Below are 12,995 nucleotides of genomic sequence, written 5' to 3'. Positions count from 1 at the left end.
TTTCACCCACAATGCTTGAACCCAAGCCAAGGACATACATATTTATCCTTCATTAACTTTGACCATTCCAACCTTGTTTCCCAATTCATACCATTAAACCTAGAGAAAGGAGAGAATCATTCATATGCTTATATTATCCCTTGGGTAGAACTTAGTTGAATATTCAACCTATCTATGTGAGGTAAACCATTAGTACTAATCAATGCTATAAGAAGTACAAGTCAAGTACTAAACCCTAGTTGACCTAGCTAACATTTGATAGTAAGTAAGAACCTCTTTTACTAGTGATCCAAGAGAGAGACAAGTGTTGTGATCATTGATGCGTGTAGTTGACACGTCCGTTGGGAACCCCAAGAGGAAGGTGTGATGCGCACAACGGCAAGTTTCCCTCAGTAAGAAACCAAGGTTTAATCGAACCAGTAGGAGTCAAGAAGCACGTTGAAGGTTGATGGCGGCGGGATGTAGTGCGGCGCAACACCGGAGATTCCGGCGCCAACGTGGAACCTGCACAACACAACCAAAGTACTTTGCCCCAACGAAACGGTGAGGTTGTCAATCTCACTCGGACTTGCTGTAACAAAGGATTAACCGTATTGTGTGGAAGATGATTGTTTGCGGAGAAAACGAGTAAAACAAGTATTGCGAGCAGATTTGTATTTCGGTATTAAAAGAATGGACCGGGGTCCACAGTTCACTAGAGGTGTCTCTCCCATAAGATAAAAGCATGTTGGGTGAACAAATTACGGTCGGGCAATTGACAAATAGAGAGGGCATAACAATGCACATACATGGCATGATAAGTATAGTGAGATTTAATTGGGCATTACGACAAAGTACATAGACCGCCATCCAACCGCATCTATGCCTAAAAAGTCCACCTTCGGGTTATCGTCCGAACCCCTTCCGGTATTAAGTTGCAAAGCAACGAGACAATTGCATTAAGTATGGTGCGTAATGTAATCAACAACTACATCCTCGGACATAGCGCCAATGTTTTATCCCTAGTGGCAACGAGCACAACACAACCTTAGAACTTTACGTCATCGTCCCGAGTGTCAATGCGAGCATGAACCCACTATCGAGCATAAATACTCCCTCTTGGAGTTAATAGCAAAAACTTGGCCGAGCCTCTACTAATAACGGAGAGCATGCAAGATCATAAACAACACATATGTAATAACTTGATAATTAACATAACATGGTATTCTCTATCCATCGGATCCCGACAAACACAACATAGAGTATTACGGATAGATGATCTTGATCATGTTAGGCAGCTCACAAGATCCGACAATGAAGCACAATGAGGAGAAGACAACCATCTAGCTACTGCTATGGACCCATAGTCCAGGGGTGAACTACTCACTCATCACTCCGGAGGCGACCATGGCGGTGTAGAGTCCTCCGGGAGATGAATCCCCTCTCGGCAGGGTGCCGGAGGAGATCTCCAGAATCCCCCGAGATGGGATCGGCGGCGGCGGCGTCTCAGTAAGGTTTTCCGTATCGTGGTTTTTTCGCATCAGGGGTTTCGCGGCGGAGGCTTTAAGTAGGCGGAAGGGCAGAGTCGGGGGCCTGACGAGGGGCCCACACCATAGGGCGGCGCGGACCCTTCCTTGGCCGCGCCGCCATGTGGTGTCGCCACCTCGTGGCCCCACTTCGTATGCTCTTCGGTCTTCTGGAAGCTCCGTGGAAAAATAGGCCCCTAAGTCTTCGTTTCGTCCAATTCCGAGAATATTCCGTTACTAGGATTTCTGAAACCAAAAACAGCAGAAAACAGGAACTGGCACTTCGGCATCTTGTTAATAGGTTAGTTCCATAAAATGCACGAATATGACATAAAGTGTGCATAAAACATGTAGGTATCATCAATAATATGGCATAGAACATAAGAAATTATCGATACGTCGGAGACGTATCAAGCATCCCCAAGCTTAGTTCCGCTCGTCCCGAGCGGGTAAAACGATAACAAAGATAATTTCTGAAGTGATATGCCATCATAACCTTGATCATACTATTTGTAAGCATATGTAGTGAATGCAGCGATCAAAACAATGGTAATGACATGAGTAAACAAGTGAATCATAAAGCAAAGACTTTTCATGAATAGTACTTCAAGACAAATATTAATAAGTCTTGCATAAGAGTTAACTCATAAAGCAATAAATCAAAGTAAAGGTATTGAAGCAACACAAAGGAAGATTAAGTTTCAGCGGTTGCTTTCAACTTGTAACATGTATATCTCATGGATAATTGTCAACATAGAGTAATATAACAAGTGCAATATGCAAGTATGTAGGAATCAATGCACAGTTCACACAAGTGTTTGCTTCTTTAGGTGGAGAGAGATAGGTGAACTGACTCAACATAAAAGTAAAAAGAATGGTCCTTCAAAGAGGAAAGCATCGATTGCTATATTTTTGCTAGAGCTTTTATTTTGAAAACATGAAACAATTTTGTCAACGGTAGTAATAAAGCATATGAGTTATGTACATTATATCTTACAAGTTGCAAGTCTCATGCATAGCATACTAATAGTGCCCGCACCTTGTCCTAATTAGCTTGGACTACCGGATCTTTGCAATGCACATGTTTTAACCAAGTGTCACAATGGGGTACCTCCATGCCGCCTGTACAAAGGTCTAAGGAGAAAGCTCGCATTTTGGATTTCTCGCTTTTGATTATTCTCAACTTAGACATCCATACCTGGACAACATGGACAACAGATAATGGACTCCTCTTTAATGCATAAGCATGTGGAAACAATTATTATTCTCATATGAGATTGAGGATGTGTGTCCAAAACTGAAACTTCCACCATGAATCATGGCTTTAGTTAGCGGCCCAATGTTCTTCTCTAACAATATGCATGCTCCAACCATAAAGGTGGTAGATCTCTCTTACTTCGGACAAGACGGACATGCATAGCAACTCACATGATATTCAACAAAGAATAGTTGATGGCGTCCCCTGAAGCATGGTTATCGCACAACAAGCAACTTAATAAGAGATAAAGTGCATAAGTACATATTCAATACCACAATAGTTTTTAAGCTATTTGTCCCATGAGCTATATATTGCAAAGGTGAATGATGGAATTTTAAAGGTAGCACTCAAGCAATTTACTTTGGAATGGCGGGTAAATACCATGTAGTAGGTAGGTATGGTGGACACAAATGGCATAGTGGTTGGCTCAAGTATTTTGGATGCATGAGAAGTATTCCCTCTCGATACAAGGTTTAGGCTAGCAAGGTTATTTGAAACAAACACAAGGATGAACGGTACAGCAAAACTCACATAAAAGACATATGGTAAACATTATAAGACTCCAAACCGTCTTCCTTGTTGTTCAAAACTCAATACTAGATGTTATCTAGACTCTAGAGAAACCAAATATGCAAACCAAATTAGCAAGCTCTAAGTATTTCTTCATTAATGGGTGCAAAGTATATGATGCAAGAGCTTAAACATGAGCACAACAATTGCCAAGTATCAAATTATCCAAGACATTTTAGAGTTACTACATGTAGTATTTTCCAATTCCAACCATATAACAATTTAACGAAGAAGAAACTTCGCCATGAATACTATGAGTAGAGCCTAAGGACATATTTGTCCATATGCTACAGCGGAGCGTGTCTCTCTCCCATAAAGTGAATGCTAGGATCCATTTTATTCAAACAAAACAAAAAACAAAAACAAACCGACGCTCCAAGCAAAGTACATAAGATGTGACGGAATAAAAATATAGTTTCGGGGGAGGAACCCGATAATGTTGTCGATGAAGAAGGGGATGCCTTGGGCATCCCCAAGCTTAGACGCTTGAGTCTTCTTAGAATATGCAGGGGTGAACCACCGGGGCATCCCCAAGCTTAGAGCTTTCACTCTCCTTGATCATATTGCATCATACTCCTCTCTTGATCCTTGAAAACTTCCTCCACACCAAACTCGAAACAACTCATTAGAGGGTTAGTGCATAATAAAAATTCACATGTTCAGAGGTGACACAATCATTCTTAACACTTCTGGACATTGCATAAAGCTACTTGGACATTAATGGATCAAAGAAGTTTATCCAACATAGCAAAAGAGGCAATGCAAAATAAAAGGCAGAATCTGTCAAAACAGAACAGTCCGTAAAGATGGATTTTATTAGGCCACCAGACTTGCTCAAATGAAAATGCTCAAATTGAATGAAAGTTGCGTACATATCTGAGGATCATGCACGTAAATTGGCTTAATTTTCTGAGCTACCTACAGGGAGGTAGACCCAGATTCGTGACAGCAAAGAAATCCGGAACTAGCGCAGTAATCCAAATCTAGTACTTACTTTACTATCAAAGACTTTACTTGGCACAACAAAACATAAAACTAAGATAAGGAGAGGTTGCTACAGTAGTAAACAACTTCCAAGACACAAATATAAAACAAAAATACTGGAGTAAAAACATGGGTTGTCTCCCATAAGCGCTTTTCTTTAACGCCTTTCAGCTAGGCGCGAAAGTGTAACTCAAGTAACATCGAGAGACGAAGCATCAACATCATAATTTGTTCTAATAATAGAATCATAAGGTAACTTCATTCTCTTTCTAGGGAAGTGTTCCATACCTTTCTTGAGAGAAAATTGATATTTAATATTACCTTCCTTCATATCAATAGTAGCACCAACGGTTCGAAGAAAAGGTCTTCCCAATATAATGGGGCAAGATGCATTGCATTCAATATCCAAGACAACAAAATAAACGGGGACAAGGTTATTGTTAACCATAATATGAACATTATCAACTCTCCCCAAAGGTTTCTTTTTAGCATTATCGGCGAGATTAACATCCGGATAACGGTTTTTCAATGGTGGCAAGTCAAGCATATCATAGACTTTTTTAGGCATAACAGAAATACTTGCACCAAGATCACATAAAGCATTACAATCAGAATCTTTGACTCTCATTTTAATGATGGGCTCCCAACCATCCTCTAGCTTTCTAGGAATAGAAGTTTCAAGTTTTAGTTTCTCTTCTCTAGCTTTTATGAGAGCATTTGTAATATGTTTTGTGAAAGCCAAGTTTATAGAACTAGCATTGGGACTCTTAGCAAGTTTTTGCAAGAACTTTATAACTTCAGAGATGTGGCAATCATCAAAATCTAAATCATTACAATCTAAAGCAATGGGATTATCATCCCCAAGGTTGGAAAAAATTTCAGCGGTTTTATCACAAGCAGTTTCAGCAGTTTTAGCAGTTTCAGGTAATTTTGCGCGCTTTGCACTAGGAGTAGAAGCATTGCCAACACCAATTATTTTACCATTGATAGTAGGAGGTGCAGCAACATGTGAATTATTAGCATTGCTAGTGGTGGTAATAGTCCAAACTTTAGCTACATTTTCCTTTTTAGCTAGTTTTTCATTTTCTTCTCTATCCCACCTAGCACGCAGTTCAGCCATTAATCTTATATTCTCATTAATTCTAACTTGGATGGCATTTGCTGTAGTAACAATTTTATTTTCAATATCCCTATTAGGCATAACTTTCGATTTCAAAAGATCAACATCCGAGGCAAGACTATCAACTATAGAAACAAGAATATCAATTTTATTGAGCTTTTCCTCAACAGATTTGTTAAAGGCAGTTTGTGTACTAATAAATTCTTTAAGCATAGCCTCAAGTCCAGGGGGTGTATTCCTATTATTGTTGTAAGAATTCCCACAAGAATTAGCATAACCGTTACCATTATTATAAGGATATGGCCTATAGTTATTACTAGAATTGTTCCGATAAGCATTGTTGTTGAAATTATTATTTTTAATGAAGTTTACATCAACATGTTCTTCTTGGGCAACCAATGAAGCTAATGGAACATTATTAGGATCAACATTAGTCCTATCATTCGCAAGCATAGACATAATAGCATCAACCTTATCATTCAAGGAAGAGGATTCTACAACAGAATTTACCTTCTTACCTTGTGGAGCTCTTTCCGTGTGCCATTCAGAGTAATTAACCATCATATTATCAAGAAGCTTTGTTGCTTCACCAAGAGTGATGGACATAAAGGTACCTCCAGCAGCTGAATCCAATAAATTCCGCGAAGAAAAATTTAGTCCCGCATAGAAGGTTTGGATGATCATCCAAGTAGTCGATCCATGGGTTGGGCAATTTTTAACCGAGAGATTTCATTCTTTCCCAAGCTTGAGCAACATGTTCATTATCCAATTGTTTAAAATTCATTATGCTACTGCTCAAAGATATAATTTTAGCAGGGGGATAATATCTACCAATAAAAGCATCCTTGCATTTAGTCCATGAATCAATACTATTCTTAGGCAGAGATAGCAACCAATCTTTAGCTCTTCCTCTTAATGAGAAAGGAAACAATTTTAATTTTATAATGTCACCATCTACATCTTTATACTTTTGCATTTCACATAGTTCAACAAAATTATTGAGATGGGCAGCAGCATCATCGGAACTAACACTGGAAAATTGCTCTCGCATAACAAGATTCAAGAAAGCGGGTTTAATTTCAAAGAATTCTGCCGTAGTAGCGAGGTGGAACAATAGGTGTGCATAGGAAATCATTATTATTTGTGCTAGTGAAGTCACACAACTTAGTATTTTCAGGGTTGGCCATTTTAGCAGTAGTAAATAAAACAAACTAGATAAAGTAAATGCAAGTAAACTAATTTTTTTGTGTTTTTGATATAGCAAACAAGACAAGTAAATAAAGTAAAACTAGCAACTAATTTTTTTGTGTTTTGATATAATGCAGCAAACAAAGTAGTAAATAAAATAAAGCAAGACAAAAACAAAGTAGAGAGATTGAGAAGTGGAGACTCCCTTGCAGCGTGTCTTGATCTCCCTGAACGGCGCCGTAAATTTGCTTGATGCGTGTAGTTGACACGTCCGTTGGGAACCCCAAGAGGAAGGTGTGATGCGCACAGCGGCAAGTTTCCCTCAGTAAGAAACCAAGATTTAATCGAACCAGTAGGAGTCAAGAAGCACGTTGAAGGTTGATGGCGGCGGGATGTAGTGCGGCGCAACACCAGAGATTCCGGCGCCAACGTGGAACCTGCACAACACAACCAAAGTACTTTGCCCCAACGAAACGGTGAGGTTGTCAATCTCACCGGCTTGCTGTAACAAAGGATTAACCGTATTGTGTGGAAGATGATTGTTTGCAGAGAAAACAGTAAAACAAGTATTGCAGACAGATTTGTATTTCAGTATTAAAAGAATGGACCGGGGTCCACAGCTCACTAGAGGTGTCTCTCCCATAAGATAAAAGCATGTTGGGTGAACAAATTACGATCGGGCAATTGACAAATAGAGAGGGCATAACAATGCACATACATGGCATGATAAGTATAGTGAGATTTAATTGGGCATTACGACAAAATACATAGACCGCCATCCAACCGCATCTATGCCTAAAAAGTCCACCTTCGAGGTTATCGTCCGAACCCCTTCCAGGTATTAAGTTGCAAAGCAACGGACAATTGCATTAAGTATGGTGCGTAATGTAATCAACAACTACATCCTCGGACATAGCGCCAATGTTTTATCCCTAGTGGCAACAAGACAACACAACCTTAGAACTTTCCGTCACTCGTCCCGTGTGTCAATGCAGGCATGAACCCACTATCGAGCATAAATACTCCCTCTTGGAGTTAAAAGCAAAAACTTGGTCAGAGCCTCTACTAATAACGGAGAGCATGCAAGATCATAAACAACACATATGTAATAACTTGATAATTAACATAACATGGTATTCTCTATCCATCGGATCCCGACAAACACAACATAGAGTATTACGGATAGATGATCTTGATCATGTTAGGCAGCTCACAAGATCCGACAATGAAGCACAATGAGGAGAAGACAACCATCTAGCTACTGCTATGGACCCATAGTCCAGGGGTGAACTACTCACTCATCACTCCGGAGGCGACCATGGCGGTGTAGAGTCCTCCGGGAGATGAATCCCTCTCTCCGGCAGGGTGCCGGAGGAGATCTCCGAATCCCCCGAGATGGGATCGGCGGCGGCGGCGTCTCGGTAAGGTTTTCCGTATCGTAGTTTTTTCGCATCGGGGTTTCGCGACGGAGGCTTTAAGTAGGCGGAAGGCAGAGTCGGGGGCCCGACGAGGGGCCCACACCATAGGGCGGCGCGGGCCCCTCCTTGGCCGCGCCGCCATGTGGTGTCGCCACCTCGTGGCCCCACTTCGTATGCTCTTCGGTCTTCTGGAAGCTCCGTGGAAAAATAGGCCCCTGGGTCTTCGTTTCGTCCAATTCCGAGAATATTCCGTTACTAGGATTTCGAAACCAAAAACAGCAGAAAACGGAACCGGCACTTCGGCATCTTGTTAATAGGTTAGTTCCAGAAAATGCACGAATATGACATAAAGTGTGCATAAAACATGTAGGTATCATCAATAATATGGCATAGAACATAAGAAATTATCGATACGTCGGAGACGTATCAATCATTACAACTTGGTAATGATCATAAACCCTAGAGGGATCCTACTTATTCAAAAGAGCTCAACCTAAAGAGGTATACTCAAGTATATGGACTTATACTTGATCTTGGAGAGATAACCATGATTTACTAATGAATTATTATGAGGCCAATACTTTGATCCTTACAAATTGGGTGATGATCATAAACCCTAAGAATTTAAGTGAGTGTAATAAGAGGAATAATAAAGAGAGATTAGTGAGGAATAAGTGGATCATGTCTAATGCATGATCTTGCCTTATAAATTGAGATGATAAGTTAAACCTACATATGTGATCAATAGATCTCACCTATCACATGAAATGATAAATATATCAATAGTAGTTAATCCAGACCAATACTCATGCCTGGTATAGAGTGGTTTGCCTATCCAAACACTTGAGACTAACCTAGCCACTAAAACATGATCAAGCTTATACCATATTTTAATCCTAGTTGTGTATCACATTGGTGATCATCACTAAAACCCTAGGCCATATTTGAATTCCAATCCAAGCATCACTTTGGATTATAAGTAGAACCTCTGCCATACCTCATGCCTATTTAATACTTCAAATAGTAAAGTATTCCCAAGACCATAAACCTTTTCACATAGAATCCACTTCACATAAAATATTGTCCTAACTTGTGTATCATGTATCACAAGTATAAACCAAGCCATATGTACCTAAGGTCTAAATGCCACTTGGTGAGTAGAGTGAAACCAGTATCCAATTCTACTTTGACTACCAATTACCTTGCTTAGTTGCCCAAATGGAATATTGTGTCATAATTGAACCATCACCTTAGAAAGTGAATTGACTATGAGGAGTGTAGCATTTATCCTAAATAAGTTAAGCTAGAAGTGGCTAAGCAAGATTAGTAAGCAAATAGAGTTTATCCAACCATATGCTCCAACTTTAGAAATAATCCTTCACATAAAATGATGAATTCATCTCATCCTCATTACCAATTATATGAAACTCTAGCCATAATTTAGAATGCATATGAACAACCAATGTTGTTAAGCACTTGCAAAATAGTATATGTTCACTATGCACTTGTTCTAAATTTCAAACCATTTTAATGGATCTGGTTCCTAAATTAAAAAGGAATTGAGATTGATATTAAAAAACCCACACAATATCAACCTAATAATAAATTGAATATGTATTTAAAAAGTAACACTAGGCAGTAAGTAATAGTATTAAGTTGTCTTGCTATTCATGATTTAAAAATCTGCAAAGTAAAACAGAATTCAATTTGAATTCAAATCATAAAATACAAACCAGAAAATTTAAAAAGGAAAAAAGAGAGGGAAAACTTACCTTGCTAGACCATAGCAGGCCACCGCAGCCACGTGAAGCCCAACAGCAACCCACGTCGATCAAGCCCAGTAAAGGACCAAGAGAAACCCAGCCCAAGCCAGATACCGATCCAGTTGCTTTAAAATTCGTGCAAAGAGAGAAACACCTTTCTCCTTCTTCCTCGCAGACGACACGACGACGGCGAGCTCCTGCCACCTCCTCGCTGTGGATAGGGATGGCTCCGGGCCTTGCAGAGGTTTCCAGAACGTTCCCCTATATCCCTCGCGTCCGTCCTATCCATTGGCGTCAAGATTCGTGCCCACAACACTCAACACCGTCACCGCCGCATCTATACCGTCTCCGGCGAGTCGTCGTTGTTTCCGAGCTCAACTCGGGCTATAAAATCACGTGGAGACGCGCCAGAACCCTAGCTAGCATGTGACCCCTTCCTCAATCTCTCTCAGACTCTCAATCTCTCCCTATCTTCTACACACCCCGGCATGTTGTCGGAGAAGTTCTCTGGCTAGCCGTCGATTGGGAGCCTCCCAGTGACCATGGGGTGGCTCTGCATATGCGCGTGGGTTCGAAGATCATCGGAGGAAAAGGAATCGTGCCGGGACATCTTCAATCGACGCAATTGCTGAGTTCCCTTTCACCGGTGATCATCGGAAACCGCAACCGCATCGCCATCTCCATCGCCAATCGTCCTCGTCGAGTCCCTGGAACACCTCAGGGTAAGCTTACGCTTCTCGAGAGCATCTTATCGCATCCAATCACCATCTGTAGCTCGAGATAGCCGTCTCGCCGGAGTAGCACCGCCGCGGAACTCGTCGCCGGCGTAGCTCCGGTGGTCCTCCGAGTCAAGTGACCACACTATCATACTCAGTGATTCGAGGGGATCCAGAAATTGGTACTCGCGTATCCCGGGAGGCCTAAAATCGGCGTCTCCGTCGTGCCCTGCCTCGCCGGCGTTGAGCCGCCGGTAGGGTGACGTGGAGATGGACCCGCTGGTCGTGTTGACTTGGTCAGCTGCCAACGAGGCAGATGACTAGTCAACGACCCCACCAGTCAGTGTCTCGGGCTAGGTAGCAAACCGGTAAGTTTAGTATTAGGTTTAATTACAAATTCCAGAAAATCACTGAAACTTTGAAAAATCATATAAAATTCATTTCAACTCAGAAAAATATAAATAATATATCAAAATGCTCACAAAAATAAAATCTATTCAAATAAAATATAAAACAAAAATGTGTGACAAAATAAAAATTCATTTATTTTTAACCTTATTAATTATGCCATTTCAATTATTTAAAATACAATTTGAAATCAATAATTAGTGAAATTTCAAAATTAAATTTGAACTATTCAGAAACCAAGTAAAATGTTAAGATTAATTTTGTTTATCATATTGGCATTAAATTAATTATTAGCGGTAATTCATAAACCCTAATTTAAAAATTCTAATTTACTACTTTCTTAAATAAAAATAAATCAAGAAAATACCAAAGGATAATATTATTTTGGTAATTCAAAACTGGTTTACTTAAATATCTATAGTTAACAAGTTAAATATTTTAAAAACTTTATAGCACTTATTAAACACTGATGTCTGAATTAAACCAAAATAGGAGTTACTCTAATTATTAAATCTTGTGTAGATTAATAAAATGTCAAACCATCACTAATTTTGATTCAAAGTAATTAGTAACCACAACTCTATTACCAATTATCATTTTAGGAGTTATACCATAGCTTAGAAACCCTAGTTTCAATTTGAGTAAGACCTTGATCCCATTATTTCATGTGATCATCCTAAATTAGTGCAACCCTGAAACCCTAGGGGTTTAGCCCATATGATTATATCCACTTCACCTTTAGGTGTAGAAGCTTAATAAACAACCAATGAGTGCATACTCATGATCCACTAAAATAAAATCAATTCACCTGAGACCATCATCTCATGTCTTTAATTTTTGCTTAACATCTATATGATCCAATTAGTACCACCTAAGTATAAACTTTAACCTGTTAATATGTTAGCACCATTAATACTCATACTTAGTATCACACCATTAGAACCAACCTCAACCATCAAACCCTAGTAGAACCATAAGATGAACCCTAGTACCAATCTTGTGTAGCAATTCACAACACATGCTCCTATTCCACTAAACCCTACTTAGGAAATGATAAGCCACTTAGCTTAGAAACCATTAGATATTATTTAGTAAAGCAAATGTGAAACCATAGTAAACCTAATAGCAAACCTATGGAACCATCTTAATAGCCATCCTTTGATATGATGTATATGGGAAACCATGGTAATAACCCTACCAATACTTGCTATATAGAAACCCATTCCAAGTTAAGAACCAACTAGTTCCTATTAGTGAAACTAAATGAACCCAATAGTAAACCCTAGAGTTACATAGCTCCTATATAAAATAGTTCATATTCTTATTCAACCTGTTCTTCAAAAGTTATTCCTTTGAAGTACAAATGTCAATCAAACCTTAGAAGCCCTAATCCTTCTTTGAAATACTCATTATTTCTTAATTAACATGTTCTTCAAAAGTTATTCTTTTGAAGTATAGTATAAGTAATCATCAACCATGTTCCGTAGAACTTAAAATTGACAATTGTTCTTTACATATTATTCCACCACTATTCTTTATGTGTATGATTGTTAGGATGTCTTATATCACTTGATTATGATGCTAATATAACCAAACCCTAATAAGAACCTTGTTTGAGAACCATTCTAAAAGTGCAACCAACCCTAAAGAAATCTTTACAACTCATACATCCTAAATCATCGAGGTTAGGTTACGCTCGGGACGATTGCATCCCATACTATGCATTATAGCATTTTTGCCAGTTCTTTAAACATTGTCCTTACCGGACGATGATGGTATTTCAGCATTTGGAGTTCTCACGTATCGAAGCTTTTGCTCGCATAATCTTGCAATCAAGAAAGGCAAGTTCATCGCTTGCTCATGTCATTTGATTATTTGTATCAAACTATATACAAAGTACTATACTTATCACTCATGCATTGAAAAGCAAAGTATTATTTTACAATTATGAATATGACTATGTGGTGGGCAATGGAACCATGGTATGTGTTGATATGGTGGAGGTTCCATTGCATGGGTACTACTCATCTAGGACTAAGTACCAATGCCGTCCAGTGATTCTAGC

This window comes from Lolium rigidum, chromosome 6 (genome assembly GCF_022539505.1).
Source record: "Lolium rigidum isolate FL_2022 chromosome 6, APGP_CSIRO_Lrig_0.1, whole genome shotgun sequence".
In the NCBI taxonomy this organism is placed as follows: domain Eukaryota; kingdom Viridiplantae; phylum Streptophyta; class Magnoliopsida; order Poales; family Poaceae; genus Lolium; species Lolium rigidum.
This window is presented reverse-complemented; position numbering follows the sequence as displayed.